This window comes from Schistocerca serialis, chromosome 4 (genome assembly GCF_023864345.2).
Source record: "Schistocerca serialis cubense isolate TAMUIC-IGC-003099 chromosome 4, iqSchSeri2.2, whole genome shotgun sequence".
Lineage (NCBI taxonomy): Eukaryota > Metazoa > Arthropoda > Insecta > Orthoptera > Acrididae > Schistocerca > Schistocerca serialis.
This window is the reverse complement of record NC_064641.1, coordinates 640,423,912-640,441,030: the sequence shown is the minus strand read 5'-3', so window position 1 is coordinate 640,441,030 and position 17,119 is coordinate 640,423,912. Positions and strand designations below refer to the sequence as shown.

General features: G+C 42.5%; 1 protein-coding gene across 1 annotated transcript in view; it reads right to left on the bottom strand.

Moving 5' to 3' along the window:
* Positions 1-17,119, bottom strand: part of LOC126474655 (uncharacterized) — a 232,719-nt gene that overhangs the window by 177,308 nt on the left and 38,292 nt on the right. The window lies entirely within an intron of this gene.

Below are 17,119 nucleotides of genomic sequence, written 5' to 3'. Positions count from 1 at the left end.
CTGTGCAGGCCATTCCATTACAGGGACGTTACTGTCGTGTAACTACTCCGCCGCAGCCCGTCCATTATGAACAGGTGCTCGATCGTGTTGAAAGATGCAATCGCCATCCCCGAATTGCTCTTCAGCTGTGGGAATCAAGAAGGTTCTTAAAACATCAACGTAGGCCTGTGCTGTGATAGTGCCACGCAAAACAACAAGAGTTGCAAGCCCCCTCCATGAAAAACACGACCACCCGATAACAACACCGCCTCTCTATTGTACTGTTGCCACTACACAAACTGGCAGATGACGTTCACCGGGCATTCGCCTTACCCACATCCTCCCATCGGATCGCCACATTGTGCACCGTGATTCGTCACTCCACACAATGTTTTTCCACAGTTGAATCGTACAATGTTTACGCTCCGTTCACCAAGCGAGGTGTCGTTTGACCTTTAACGGCATGATGTGTGGCTTATGAGTAGCCACTCGACCAAGAAATCCAAGTTTCTCACCGCCCACATAACTGTCATAGTACTTGCAGTGGATCCTGATGCAGTTTGGAGTTCCTGTGTGATAGTCTGGATAGATGTCTGCCTAATACACATTAGGACCTTCTTCAACTTTCGGCGGTCTCTGTCAGTCAAAAGACGAGGTCGGCCTGTACGCTTTTGTGTTGTACATGTCCCTTCACGTTTCCACTTCACTATCACATCGGAAACAGTTTACCTAGTGATGTTTAGGAGTGTGGAAATATCACATACAAATGCATGACACAAGTGACACCGAAACAACTGAATACGTTCGAAGTCCGTGAGTTCCAGGGAGCGCCATACTCTCTCTTCTTCTCTTCTTATAAAACTTATGGTACTTAACTGCTAAGGTCATCAGCCCCTAAGCTTACACACTGCTTAACCTAAATCATCCTAAGGACAAACACACACCCCCATGCCCGAGGGAGGACTCGAACCTCCGCCGGGACCAGCCGCACATTCCATGACTGCAGCGCCTTCCACCGCTCGGCTAATCCCGCGCGGCGCCACATTCTGCTCTCTCACGATGTCTAATCACTACTGAGGTCGCTGATGTGGAGTACCTGACAGTAGGTGGCAGAACAATGCCCATAATATGAAAAACGTATGTTTTTGGGGGTATCCGGATACTTATGATCACATAGTGCAGCTTGTGTTGGACATTCCACACCTGAGGTAAATTGAGAACCACCTTCCTCGCCGAACTGAGGACATTATCGAGGGTAGAGGTGTTGTTATACGATGTTAGCGCGATTTAGTTGACGGTGATTCACCATTTGTCGTTGCGGTCCCTCCTTAGTAAATCTTTGCTATGGCCAAGCATTGATGCGGGAGAATGCTCATGAGATGAGACTGGACCCGCCGCCCTCAAATGTCAGCATTGACATGGGGGCTTGTAACGAGCGTGTAGCAAGAGCCGTGGGACGGGTGTGCCAACAGACCTCGCCGCAGGTTATCCGAGGCCCGCGGCCGGTGCCGCTTTACGAGCCACGACGCGGGTTCAAGGCAGCCTCCCAGCTTCTGCACAGACGCCTGCGGCACGGCGTGACCAACCAGATGTTCCCTGGGAACGTCGCTTGGGAGGAGAAGGCTCGAAGAACTTTTATTCCGAGACTTCTCCTCTTCAACGACACATTGCATATTGTTTAAAGTACAGGGTGTATTAAAAAGAAGCATCCAATTAAAAAAAAGTCATAACTACACTACTGGCCATTAAAATTGCTACACCACGGAGATGACGTCCTCCAGACGCGAAATTTAACCGACAGGAAGAAGATGCTGTGATCTGCAAATGATTAGCTGTTCAGAGCATTCACACAATGTTGGCGCCGGTGGCGACACCTACAACGTGCTGACATGAAGAAAGTTTCCAACCGATTTCTCATACACAAACAGCAGTTGACCGGCGTTGTCTGGTGAAACGCTGTTGTGATGCCTCATGTAAAGAGAAGAAATGCGTACCATCACGTTTCCGACTTTGATAAAGATCGGATTGTAGCCCATCGCGATTGCGGTTTATCGTATCCCGACATTACTGCTCGCGTTGGTCGAGATCCAATGACTGTTAGCAGAATATGGAATCGGTGGGTTCTGGAAGGTAATACGGAACGCTGTGCTGGATCCCAGCGGCCTCGTATCTCTAGCAGTCGAGATGACAGGCACCTTATCCGCATGGCTGTAACGGATCGTGCAGCCATGTCTCGGTCCGTGAATCAACAGATGGGGACGTTTGCAAGACATCAACCATCTGCACGAACAGTTCGACGACGTTTGCAGCAGCATGGACCATCAGCTCGGAGACCATGGCTGCGGGTACCCTTGACGCTGCATCATAAACAGGAGCGCCTGCGATGGTGTACTCAACGACGAACCTGGGTGCACGAATGGCAAAACGTCATTTTTTCGGATGAATCCACGTTCTGTTTATAGCATCATGATGGTCGCATCCGTGTTTGGCGACATCGCGGTGAACGCACATTGGAAGCGTGTATTCGTCATCGCCACACTGGTGTATCACCCGGCGTGATGGTATGGGATGCCATTGGTTACAAGTCTCGGTCACCTCTTGTTCGCACTGACGGCACTTTGAACAGTGGACGCTACATTTCAGATGTGTTACGAGCCGTGGCTCTACCCTTCATTCGATCCCTGCGAAACCCTACATTTCAGCAGGATAATGCACGACTGCATGTTGCAGGTCCTGTACGGGCCTTTCTGGATACAGAAAATGTTCGAGTGCTGTCCTGGCCAGCACATTCTCCAGATCTCTCACCAGTTGAAAACGTCTGGTCAATGGTGGCCGAGCAACTGGCTCGTCACAATATGCCAGTCACTACTCTGTATGAACTGTGGTATCGTGTTGAAGCTGCATGGGCAGCTGTACCTGTACACGCCATCCAAGCTCTGTTTGACTCAATGCCCAGGCATATCAAGGCCTTTATTACGGCCAGAGATGGTTGTTCTGTGTACTGATTTCTCCGGTTGTATGCACCCAAATTGCGTGAAAATGTAATCACATGTCAGTTCTAGTATAATATATTTGTCCACTGAATACCCGTTTATCATCTGCATTTCTTCTTGGTGTAGCAATTTTAATGGCCAGTAGTGTATTATGTTATTTGGGATATGTGTGTATACAACGTATTGTTGGAAAGAACAAACTCTCGAACTTCACATAGTTACCGCTAGGTGGCAGCGCCCATTTCAGTTCTAGTAAAAACGGTATCTGGACCACAGAAAGCGTTTTGCGTTGTACGTTTTACGCAGTGCGGGTCAGTAATAAATGTTCGATATCACTTTGAATACTAGGTATGGTGTGGATCCTCCTACAGCACAGAGCATTAGACGATAGCACGAAGAAGTCGGAGAAACAGTTTGTTTGTGTAAAGTCAAATCGCCGGGCCGTTCCCGAATGTCTGACACAGACGTCGAAAGCATCCGCCATAGTTTCGCAAGAAGTCCGCAGAAATCAGTTCGCCGTGCAGCTCGACAGGTCAACATGGCCCCGATGTGCATCGTCGTGTGTTGCGTCGACGTGTGCACAAGAAACAATACAAAAATCAGCTACTGCAAGCTCTTCGTGAAGGTGACAAACAACGTGTTCCGTAGTTTCGTTCTTGGCAAGATGGAGGATGACAGTTCTCTTCCACACTTAGTGTTTAGTGACGAGGCAACATTCCATTTAAATGGAAAGGAGAACCGTATTATGTGAGAATGTGGGGTACGGAACATCCACATGAAGTTGTACAACATGAGAGGGACACTCCAAAATTTAATGTGTTTCGTGCAGTCTCACAGGAAAATGTGTATGGCCCATTTTTCTTTGCCGAGAACACTACTACAGGAAGCACATGTCACGATATGCTTCACAACTTTCTTTTTGCACAGTTGGAGACTGATTCGAACGACTTCATTTACCAACAGGACAAGGAACTGTCACACTGGCACCTGGAAGTGTGGGAATTTATAAATCAGGGGATTACTGAAAGATGGATCGGTTACACGGGACCAGCCTTACATTGCTGGCCTCCAAGGTCTTGTGGGGTTTATAAAAGATTCTGTTATTTGCCTCTGTTACCAATAACAATAAATAAATGAGACCTTGCAAAACAGCAGTTGTGGAAGCCGTAACTCAAGACATTCCCGCTGCAATGTGTGAACAGTTTGAACACTGCATTGACATATGCCGTGCATCTCAAGAGAGGCATCTTGAGAAAAAGTTTTTGAGCTCCCCGCTGATCAAAAATGAAAATTCATTGTATATGTATATTAGTTCAGAAATATAGATGTGCCACATCGGATGATTCTTTTTCATACACCCTGTATACTGTACATAAGCAGTAATGTATTATTGGCCTTCTTATGTGCGGACAGAAGTATATTCCCTTCTGTACGTAAAGCTACAATCAATGAACTTTATATATCAAATGTATTTTCTGTATAATATATGTATAGAACTAAAAATGTAATGCATTAAGTTACTTAAGGAATACTGCACTCAAGTAGCAATAAACATCGTTCTGTTTTTACTAACAAATTTACAACCATAAGTGCATTCTTAATGTAAAGCTAAAATTCATGTACTCCATGTCTTAAATGCTCAATCAGTATTTCATCTGTATAATACCAGGTGTTTGTATTTAAAGGATCACACAGAATATACTGCAACAACCAACAATAAGACAAACAGACAACTACTGAATATCATGTAGTGTCCTACCATGCATCACTCCAAGTAATAAGTCAATACACACAAACACAATAAACATACATAAACATAAACCATTTCAAATGAGAATAGCTCATGGTTCTACCGAGACCTTCTCACCTGAAATAGATAGAAGTGGACTACGGTCAAGCAACAAGCTATTTAGATTATACTGCACATCCAAATATAGTATATCACTTCCCTCTACCATACTGCAACTTCTTATCACCACACGCATCGTATTACATCCTTTTTGACATTTGTGTTGTATAAACTGTATTTTCCTCAACTAGGCAGAAACAAATTACATACACTACTGGCCATTAAAATTGCTACACCAAGAAGAAATGCAGATGATGAACGGGTATACATTGGAGAAATATATTATACTACAACTGACATGTGATTACATTTTCGTGCAATTTGGGTGCATAGATCATGAGAAATCAGTACCCAGAACAATCACCTCTGGCCGTAATAACGGCCCTCATACGCCTGGGCATTGAGTCAAACTGAGCTTGGATGGCGTGTACAGGTACAGCTGCCCATGCAGCTTCAACACGATACCACAGTTCATCAAGAGTAGTGACTAGCGTATTGTGACGAGCCAGTTGCTCGGTCACCATTAACCAGACGTATTCAGTTGGTGCGAGATCTGTACAATGTGCTGGCCAGGGCAGTAATCGAACATATTCTGTATCCATAAAGGCCCGTACTGGACCTGCTACAAGCGGTCGTGCATTAACCTGCTGAAATGTAGGGATTTCGCAGGGATCGAGTGAAGGGTATAGCCGCGGGTCGTAACACATCTGAAATTTAACGTCCACTGTTCAAAGTGCCGTCAATGCGAACAAGAGGTGACCGAGACGTGTAACCAATGGCACTCCATACCATCACGCCAGGTTTCACGCTAGTATGGCGATGACGAATACACGCTTCCAATGTGCGTTCACCGCTATGTCGCCAAACACGGATGCGACCATCATGATGCTGTAAGCAGAACCTGGATTCTTCCGAAAAATGACGTTTTGCCATTCGTGCACTCAGGTTCGTCGTTGAGTACCCCATCGCAAGCGCTCCTGTTTATGATGCAGCGTCAAGGGTAACCGCAGCCGTGATCTCCGAGCTGATAGTCCATGCTGCTGCAAACGTCGTCGAACTGTTCGTGCAGATGGTTGTTGTCTTGCAATCGTCCCCATCTGTTGACTCAGGGATCGAGACGTGGCTGCACGATCCGCTACAGCCATGCGGATAAGATGTCTGTCATCTCGACTGCTAGCGATACGTGGCCGTTGGGATCCAGCATGCCGTTCCGTATTACCCTACTGAACCCACCGATTCCATATTCTGCTAACAGTCATTGGATCTCGACCAACGCGAGCAGCAGTGTCGCGATACGATAAACAGCAATCGCGATAGACTACAATCCGACCTTTATCAAAGTCGGAAACGTGATGGTACGCACTTCTCCTCCTTACATGAGGCATCACAACAGCGTTTCACCAGGCAACGCCGGTCAACCGCTGTTTGTGTATGAGAAATCGGTTGGAAACTTTCCTCATGTCAGCACGTTGTAGGTGTCGTCACCGGCGCCAACATTGTGTGAACGCTCTGAAAAGCTAATCATTTGCATGTCACAGCATCTTCTCCCTGCCGGTTAAGTTTCGCGTCTGTAGCACGTCATCTTCGTGGTGTGCCAATGTTAATGGCTAGTAGTGTAGAAACACTAACAATTGTTAATCATTCAATTCTCTGCAACCTTAGGGAAATTTATATATAATGTTCTTCATATTATTTAAAAAGCCCTGACAACGGTATACCAATAAGATTGTAATAATAAGAAGTCTTTGATGTTAGATTTACAAGCATCCGACCCACCTTACATTTTATGGCGGTGGGTTACTCTGTACTGTTAATGAAATAAATAACGGAAATGTTCCTGGTGATTGTAGGCGATGATTCTAGATGTGCATCTCACACAGAGCGTTTACCTTCAACTATACCAAAAGACCTTTTATCTGGAAGCTACAAAGGTGAAATTTTAATTAATATAGAGTAATGACGTTTCGGGAGTACATTTGTCTAGGTGACACATTTTAGTGATTAACATTGTAAGATCACAGTTTAATGTAAGCGAGAGTAAGCCATTGTAAATGTGAAATGCTGGTACATTAATAACCAGTGTAGCCGCCAATGTTGAGTACAAGCATGCAAACGTGTGTGCATTGTGTTGTACAAGATCCGGATGTCAGTTTGTGCGACAGAGTTCTATGCCCTTTGCATATGGTCAGTCAATACAGGGACGCTTAATTCTGTATGTGGATGACACTGGAGTTGTCGTCCGATGATGCGACGAAGGTGCTCCACTGGAGACATATCTAGTAATCGAGTAATCCAAGGCAACATGTCGACACTCTGTAGAGCATGTTGGGTTACAACAGCGGTACGTGGGCGAGCGTTATCCTGTTGGAAAACTGCTGTTCATGAATGGCAGCACAACAGGTCGAATAACCCAACTGATGTCCAGATTTTCATTCAGGACGCGTGGAATATACACGAGAGTGCTCCTGCTGTCATACGAAATCGCACCCCAGATCTTAACTCCAGATGTCGGTCGACTGGTTGGCTGCAGGCCCTCAACTGGCCTGCTACTGGGCAGCACATGCCCATCATTAGCACCGTGCCAGAACCAGCTTTCACCAGAGAACGCAACAGACCTCCGAGGTAGCCTCCAATGAGCTCTCGCTTGACAGCACTGAAGTCGCAAATGGCGGTGGTTTGAGGTCAGTGGAATGCACGCTACAGGGCGTCTAGCTCGGAGCTGTCCTTGAAGCAGCCGATTTGTAACATTTCGTTGCGGCACAGTGTTGCCAACTGCTGCTCAGAATTCTTCTTCAGATACAGAACGATGCGCCAGAGCCATCCACTGAGCATGATGGTCTTCCCTCTCGGTTGCGCCACTTGGACGTACGGAGGTCGGTCTTCTTACTACCGTACATTCTCGTGACCACCGTTGCAAACTACGTTCCTGCCAACCCTTTCTGCAATATCGCTGAAGAAACACGCAGCTTCTCGTATTACACGACCTCGTTCATACTCAGTGAGGTGCCGGCCGCTGTGGTTAAATGTTTCAAATGGCTCTGAGCACTATGGGACTTAACTTCTAAGGTCATCAGTCCCCTAGAACTTAGAACTACTTAGACCTAACTAACCTAAGGATATCACACACATCCATGCCCGAGGCAGGATTCGAACCTTCGACCGTGGCGGTCGCGTGGTTCCAGACTGTAGCGCCTAGAACCGCTCGGCCACCCCGGCCGGCCGGCCGCTGTGGCCGAGCGGTTGTAGGCTCTTCCGTCCGGAACCACGGTGCTGCTACGGTCGCAGGTTCGAATCCTGCCTCGGGCATGGATGTATGTGATGTCTTTAGGTTAGTTAGGCCTAAGTTGTTCTAAGTCTAGGGGACTGTTGACCTCAGATGTTAAGTCCCATAGTGCTTGGAGCGATTTGAACTCAATGAGGTGCTGATAATGGCGACTTGGTTGCCTTAAAGGCATTCTTAACTTACATCAACTCACCAGATCCAGTCTCAAATGTAACTAATGCTCACGACCGTTACAGCGTGTGTTTAAAGCAAACCTGATTCGAATCGTGATAGTGACGCTACTATCGCCACTCTTACGAGACTAGCGAGAAATTTGAACAGATTTTTGGGGTAATTCTTCTGATTGAAAAAGGGTATTTTTGGCTCAAAAATGGGATGTCCAAGCTATATGTGGTGTAAGTTCGAGAACCTCTTGTCGACCCCTATTCAATAGTCTGGGAATTCTGACATTGCCCTCACAGTTCATATTTTCTTTAATGTCGTTTGTTGTTAGCAATATTAGCTTATTTCCAAGAGTTAGCAACTTTCACTCAGTTAATACTAGGCAGAAATCAAATCCGCATGTGGAATGCACTTCCTTGACTCTTGTGCAGAAAGGAGTGCAGTATTCTGCTGCATCCATTTTCAATAAGCTACCACAAGGACAAAGAAATCTTAGCAATAGCCCAAACACTCTTAAGTCTGAACTGAAGAGTTGCTCATGGCTCACTCCTTCTATTCTGTCGAGGAGCTCCTGGAAGAGCTGAAAAATTAAACAAATTCCAGTGTTACATTGTTGATTTTCTTTATTTAAACTTACGACTTGTCGCCTGAATATGTTTCTTATATTTCATTTTATCTGTTTCTACTATCGTGTTATAATTTCATGTATTGACTCGTTCCATGACCATGGAGACATCTCCTTAATTTGGTCCCACGGAACAAAATATATATATAAAAATCATCTTTCAAATAAAGAAACACGCTTACCAACTTTCGTTTAGTCGCACATTTTCTTCTTGGTGTAGGAATTTTTTTTCCGTCCATGTACTCTTCCAGCACATTTGGTTTAATTATTTATTTAGAGCATAAGAAATGTTTCTTTCGGTTAGCCTTCATACGGCCTTCACAAGAAGGCTAGTCGTAATATTTTAACGATAAAATTAAGTTACGTAATTGCTTTTTTGTTCGTTCGCAGACCTGGCTCCAACTGAAACACCGCATAACACAGTACCCTAGCACGCCGCTAGGGCAGCCAAAACAAAATGCCTCAGCCCACTCATAAAGCGTAGTACCGTGCAGTAATTCGTTGTCGGTAGCAGCAGTGTTGTCCTAGTTGTGTCACACCAATCCACGCGGGTAAAGAAGTCCTCTCGCTTCGTCTGACACAACCGCAACACATCTGCTGCTAACGAAAACCAATTACCGCACGGTATTGCGCTATATGAGTGGTCTGAGGCATTTTGTTTTCCTGTCCCAGAGGCGTTCTACGTTACCGTGGCGTGTGAGTTTCAATGTGTACCTGGTCCGCAGACGTGCGCCTGAACAGAGACAGAAAATAATCTACGAGGCTTAAATTTTTCTTTGTTATTATTAATACTTTAAAAATTTACATTAAAAAATTTATAAAAATTTGCATTAAAAATTTACAAAATCTTCGTAACTATATCGCAGATAATATACAATCTCGTAATTTGAAAACTATTTTCAGATGTTCTACAACCATCTTTAGAACAATCATAGTACAGTACTACGCCAACCTGCTGAATACTGATAGACTGTAACGCCTGTATAGCTTGGCACATGCTCATATAAGAGACAATTTCAATAAGATGCTCGTCATACAAACAACATAAAAAGCTGATCCTAAAGCATGCTTTAATAAAATTGCAGTTACATATATAATATTTTAATTTGACTTGAGTGCAATTTTAATAAGCATGATTTAGGATCAGTCCTTTATCGGACCTTTCTCTTATATGATGAGCATACTGACGACGTGGTCCATGCGTATTCTATGCGCTGACATAATACTTAACATGGTTAATTTCAAGAATCTCGTATGAACAACCTAGACTATTTATCAAATTTTAAGATTGCGATTTAGACAATTATGAAAAACTTCTATAAATTTTTTAAAAAAGTTTATCGCCATACCTGATAACATCATGTGCTATTGTTAATGCCATCCCTCGTAATATTAACGGAAAGCTGCAGTCGATCTTCAGACATAGTTTCATTACGAAAGATCGTAATTCGATTCCTCCTTTGAAAATCGCAGGAACACCGAAACACCAGAATTCAGATAAGTCATCACGAAACGGAAAATTATCTAATGCTATGCAACAATGCAGAAGAATCGCATGGACTGAGAGACGTAGACATCATCTACATTTGTATCATAATGCGCAAGCCACCTCGTGGTGTGTGGTAGAGGGTCTTTCTGGTACCACTAACTGATCCCCCTTGCCCTGCTCCACTACCAATGGCACGTGGGAAAATCATTCTCGGTAAGTCTCTGTACGGGCTCTAATTTCTCGAATTTTAACGTCGTGGTATTACCCGAGATGTAGAAGGAAGAAGCAATATGTTGCTGTTGCCCTACTCTTCCCGGAAAGTGCTCTCTCTAAACTTCTGTAGTAAACCTCCCCATGATGGACAGGGCCACTCTTGTAACATCTGGCAATGGACATTATTGAGTATATTGGTAACGCTCTCGCTCCGACTAAACGATCCCTGAAGAAAATGCTGCTCTTCATTGGATTTCCTCTACCCCCTCTATCAGTCCTAACTGGTAAGGAACCCATGTTGATGAACAATATTCAAGAATCGATCGAACAAGCACGTTATAAGCACTTTCTTCGCGGATTAGGTACACTTTCTTAAGATTGTTCTTATGAATCTCAGTCTCGTATCTACTATTCCTACTGTTTGTTTTTTTAGTCACTCCATCTGAAGTCGCTCAGGATAGCTACTCCTAGATATTATACGATAGTTGCTGTTTCCAGCAATTTAGGGCCAGAGAGACGTACACAACGGCTCCCATGTGGATACAGTGCGCCTTGAACTCCGGAAGGTATTCGGTACAGTTCCGCGCAGTCGTTTAGTGAATGTAATACGAGATAACCAAATATCGGATTGTATTTGGAACAGAATTCAGAATTTCCTAGCAGGTAGAATTTAATTTGGCCTTCTGCAAGGGATGAAATCGAGAGAGGTAAAAGTAACTTCGGGACTACCCTAAGTGTTTGCGGTATACACTAATAATCTAATGCATGACACTGGAACCTCTGGGAGGCTGTTCGCAGACGAGAGATGCAACACCGGATGATGATTTACATCATCATGAAAGGGACATTTCACATAATGTGAAACCAGTACACTCATCAACTTATCAAAAATTTCACACGAAGACACACATCCTCGCTGGTTTACATACGTTAAAACACAGTCCATATGAGAAATAAAGGCATATAATGTGTGCTGTGCTTACGTATCCGAAGGCTAATGACAGACGATGATCATGATAAGTAAAAATGTTAAAAATTATAACACATGGAAGTTTTGCGAGATGGTCTGCTATTCTGAGAAATGTTAAGTACTTGCTGTATGTCTACTGTGTCAGTAGGTAGGAACTTATTTGTTAATATTTTCACTGTTTTATTGGCGGTGTTATTCTTACTAAGCTTAAAGCAACAGCAATTAAAAAATAATTTTAACGGAATGCTTAGCAGTTGGCTCGTGGAAGAGCCAAGATGCATCTCAAAACACTGTCACTTCGAAAAAATTACTTTCCATACATTCATTTAAAAATTCGCCTTTCGGCTTAAACTTCTGCATTTCAACAAGGTACTCTTTCCTATTCAGTCGTGACATAACTATGTGTAATATGTCATGCTGCATCCTTCGCGATCTCACGCGTGGCAATTGTGATCCAATTTAACCTTCTCATTCGATCTGTTCTTTGTTGATCCGACTTAGGATTTCAGGTCACACGTACCTACATAACACGAAATCAAAACTGATTCTGTCTCTGATAAGACGCTATTAACTTTTCAGTATTGTTACCTGAATTTAAAAAATGTCATATCCCCACACAATATCGTGTCATCAGTGTGATGTAGACCCTACGGCTGTACCATTTACATAAGTACGACTTTAAAAAATTTAACAAAATGATACAATATTTGTGATGGTTTAAAAGTATGCTCTCAGCGGCAGTCACCCTGAAGTGGCTGGCTTGTCTTTTGAGAGAATGGCGACGCCTAGTCCCTCAGAGTCATGGATTAACTTATATGCCTCATCTCCAGTGTCACACAGAGGGAGGTAAACACGCTATTGAAAGTAATTCGTTCGTTGGATGAGAACATGCGCTCGAAATTCTTCTTGATTATTTCTGGGAATTGCAGGCTACGTGGTCGCACCGTTGTTCCCATATCAATGATGAACAGTGCAAACAGTAGGTATATTATACTCCACTTGCTGTCATGACAACTTTCTGTTCTTCGGGCGTACTATTTGTTATGTCAGTAATCTTGTCTTCAAGATTCTGGGGATGAAAAAACCGGCCACCAGCGAGAATTAGTCCAGTTAACTCCGAGTTGAAAGCCACAGCAACACTTCGACTTAGTTGCCACCGACTCCCCGGCATATCATCTGGCGTTCATCTGCACTCCATTTCCAACCGAATCAATAAATAAAGCCTCCGATATTCGACACGTTTATAGTCTTGCAGATTATCGGTTGCCTTTCTGCTTCTTTTGACTCGTGTCGACTCTAAATATAGCCGAGAGGCCACACTGCTTCTTCTCAGCCGAGGTTATTCTTCTGCCGAGTCCGATCTTATCACCGCTGCAGCAGGTTTTGCTTGCGTTTTGCTGACTCGCTGCGGCAGCAAACCGTCTACGACGCCATCCAGTAATTCAGTGAACTCTGCAGCAGACTCGCGTTCTTCCACCACCGAGGAGCAAACCAAGACCGGCAGCGCGCTGTCAGTAAACATTACGGCCATGGCGCGTGTGTTTGGACTGCGAATTACTGCCCCCGTTAAAACATCAGCGTTACTCTTACATCTGACCGCGGCTCACCGTCACCCTTAGTAAATAACCTGCATTCCATTTCACAGGTTACGCGGAGCAGGAATTCACAGGAGGTGCGACTAGATCGTACTTCACCTGCCGGTAGTGTCGGTTGGTCTCCTGTGTAATCTTAGCCTACATCTTGCATACTAAATGTTGTCTGAGTGGAGTCAACGCTGTTCTCGAGTTGGTTGCTTGCACGTGCAATGAAAATTATAGTGCTAGTAATAGGTTTAATACTATTAGTAGAAACAGCCTCCATTATTCACAGTTTCACAATGCGCAAGCTAGATGTAGAAAAAAACTGTATTTTTACAAAATGAGACTTTTGCTACCTCTGAGCACAGTCCCCACCAGTATTAATACACTTGTCCCCATGGTGAACTACTGATTTTCTTTATATCTGATCCAGAGAAGTCTTTGTCTTGTTGTCTGAACCACTGTCGCACAATTTATTTTACCTGCTCGTTGTTGCTGAACTTTTTTCCACTTAATGCCTCCTGGAATGGACAAGAAAAATTTAAAATCCGAGCGAGTTATATGTGGATTGCAGGGAGGCTGAGGTAGTATGTCGCAAACCTTTTTTTTTCGGTGGTTTCTTGGGTCAGAAGGGTGTTGTGATGGCCAGTATTGTGTAGCAGTATCGCACCTTTTCTTTCAGATTCGCGATATTTTTCTCTCATTGCTGGCTTTACTTTGTTCATGATCATGTCTGTGTCTGTTTACTGGACGCTTATCTTCTAAATAATGACAAAAGACGACATACTGAGCATCCGAAAAGATGACCAACGTGACTTTTCCCGCTGACCCTTACGTTTTGAATTTCTTTCCGACTTGTGAGCTTATGTTCCTCCATTTCATGCTTCGTCTTTGGAGCTCTGGTTCAAGTTTCATCACATGCTGAAATCTTGTTTAGAAAAGGGTCACCTTCTCTTTCGTAGCGTTCTTTCAAACCTGTACTCACTCTGAGTCTTGTTTCCTTGTGTTGTTGTGTTAACTATTTCGAGACCCTCCTTTCACCTGTTATACTGTACTTGAGCTTCTTTCTAGTAAAGTCGCGAACTGTAACAACACTTACTGCAATTGTTTTCGCTACATATTCATCTGTAACACGTCAGTCTTCTCTAATAATGTATTCAGTGAGGGTTTCAAGCGAAGAAATTGACACTCCAACTGTTCGGTCAGTAAGTTGCTCGTCAGTCACTATGATTGGACCGTTTTTGAATTGTTGCACTCACTTATAAACATTTCCACGGTTCATACAACTTTCACCATACTGTAATATCGTTCGAGAAAAGATTTTAGCCAATTTTTCACTTTCTGAAAGCAAAAAACGGATCACTGGTCGTTGTACAACTAATGTGGAAACTTCAAGCGGACACTCAATTGTTAATTGCAATACTGAAATTATAAGCAAAATAATTTTTATCCGTCCGTTGTTTTCAGCTCATCCAAGTTATCCCAACCTGAAGTCATGAAAGCACAAAACTCCTCCTGAAAACTGTTGCATTTCTACTGCATTTCTGTCTTTCTAATTTTTGAAAGTACCTCGTACATTTCTGAATAGTTAACATCTTTGGAGCGGGTGTAATTTACAAAAATTTAAAGTAAATTAAGTTTAACGAATCAGGTAAATGTAGCTGTAACAAGTACTATATTTCCAACTCATCAGATTTGTTTCATATCAGAGCAGGACTTCACTGATGTGAGACATGAAAGTGCAAATAACTGACAGACAAACGAACTGACTTCCTAAACAGCCCCAGCAATGATTCTAAAACTCTTATTATTCGATTCCCATTAATTTTCATAGAACTGTTCGCTTGCCATACTGGGAGGAGTGTTCTGTTAGTGGGGCAGTTTACAAGCTTCCTTCAGGCCTTCCACATATTCTTGTGTTTCAGTGAAGGAATGAATGCAGAAAATAATTTTTTTCTGCTATTGACAATTAACAGAAGAAAGAACGTATCAGTTCCTGACACATGATCTCGCTTTAAAAGTGAGCGGAGCGATGTAGATGTAGAACCACCAAAATTGTTAAATGTTTTCACAGTAAAACACTATTCAGAAAATTGGTGTTTAATCTAAAGCGTCGTATGATCGTCAGAAATTTGTTTTGTCAATTGTTTCCAACTTTCTGGCTAAATTTTCCGTGTAACATTTTATTTACGGAACGTGTCTACAGCCGACAACCTCTGGATAAGGCACCACTGTGACATAACAATGCTATCTGTGAAGCTGAGAAGCAGTGTAATATTACTGCCTTCAAGGATTAGAGATATTATTCCTGAATATTAAGAAAAAATAATAGGCTGATGTGTAGATTATCAGAACTTGGCTGCCAAACGCACAGAAGGTACAGAATTTCCTGTCCAAACACATGACATGCTAATAGTTCGGCACATCGTGTACGAAGAGATTTATCTGCTGTCAGCCGGATTTCATGTGTTATCCACTTTACTCACAATCACAGCTCGGGCTTTTTGAGGAGTACCAGAATTTCTTTGACTTTCCTTAAGCAGATCGTATTCGACATCTGAGTACTGGGAAACTTTAGAGTAAAGAACATCGTTACAACGAAACAAAAATTAAATTACAAATTAAGTAATTTTTAAATTTTTTAGGGTTGTTTATACAACCCCTGAACACGTTTTGACATCAGCTGTACATTTTATTAGTGACTCTTGAAAATTTGTGGCGCACCAGGATGTATGCACCATTGATGCAGATCTCTGTTACTACGCTTCTGTGATACTGTAGTTACAAGAGAATAAGATGGTTGCAGTGATAATACAATATGGTAATTCAATGAAATAATTGTAATTTCCTTACCTGAACAAACATTTCTAAAGAAAGATCCAAATCGCGGCAGACTTCTCCGTCGCGAGACACTGTCGCGATTACAAAACACAGTACATTCAGTGAACCGTATCAGAGGTATGCTCTTCGGCCTTGTAATATTTTCCTATTTGTTCTACTGCACAGCATTTAACACCGTAGTTTAAACAAAATGTGACTGAAAATGGAAACCATTATACAGCTTATTCTCTACAGGATTACTTTATTGCGTTAACCATTTTTCGGCTTACAAGGCTATCATCAGACTTTAACTGACTGTTGCCGCCAAAGACGTTATAATGTTTGTAAACAACATTGGAAAAGATGTTACATATCTAGATTGAAGCACAAATGCTCAGTAAATGACATCTTTGGCAGTGTAGTGGTAAAGAAAATTAAAAGTTAAAAAGTTGAACAAAAAATAATTATAAGGGGAGCAAACAGGAAAAACATTAACACTTAAATGAAAAACCGTGCCTACATAACAGCTTACATTAATAAACAAACCCAATTAAACAAAATTAGTACTTGACACGGGTACTTAAAGAGGCATTAAACATGGAAAGTGATTCAGAAACAAGTCAAGAAAGGGAGTTAACAACAGTAAAAACAAAATATATGGAGTGCATAAACAACGTAAATAAGATAAACATGAATGAATAAAGGCAGCAATACAAGGGAAGACATAGTAAATGTCACCTTTGACATTGAGGTGGTACAGCAATTTGAAAGGTAAAAATGTGAACAACAGATAAATTTAAAGCGAGCAAACAGAAAAACATTATCGCTATACGTGAAAACTATGCCGATATAACAGTTTACATTAAATAAACTAAGCAAATAAAATAAAATAAAATTAATACTTGACGAGACAATTTCAAGAGGTATTAAGCGTGGAAAATGATACAAAAAATAATTAAAAGATACAATTAACAACTGTAACTGTAGAATTATGCAGTTCCTAGCGATCAAAATAAAACAAAAGAAAATAAATACAGGAAAATGGAGGAATTTACTTTACGCTCCCTTTATATTTATTTATTGCTCAACTTTTTACCTTCTAAATTGCATTACCATTACACTGTAAAAGATATCATGTAATGTCTGTTGGTGCCTCAAT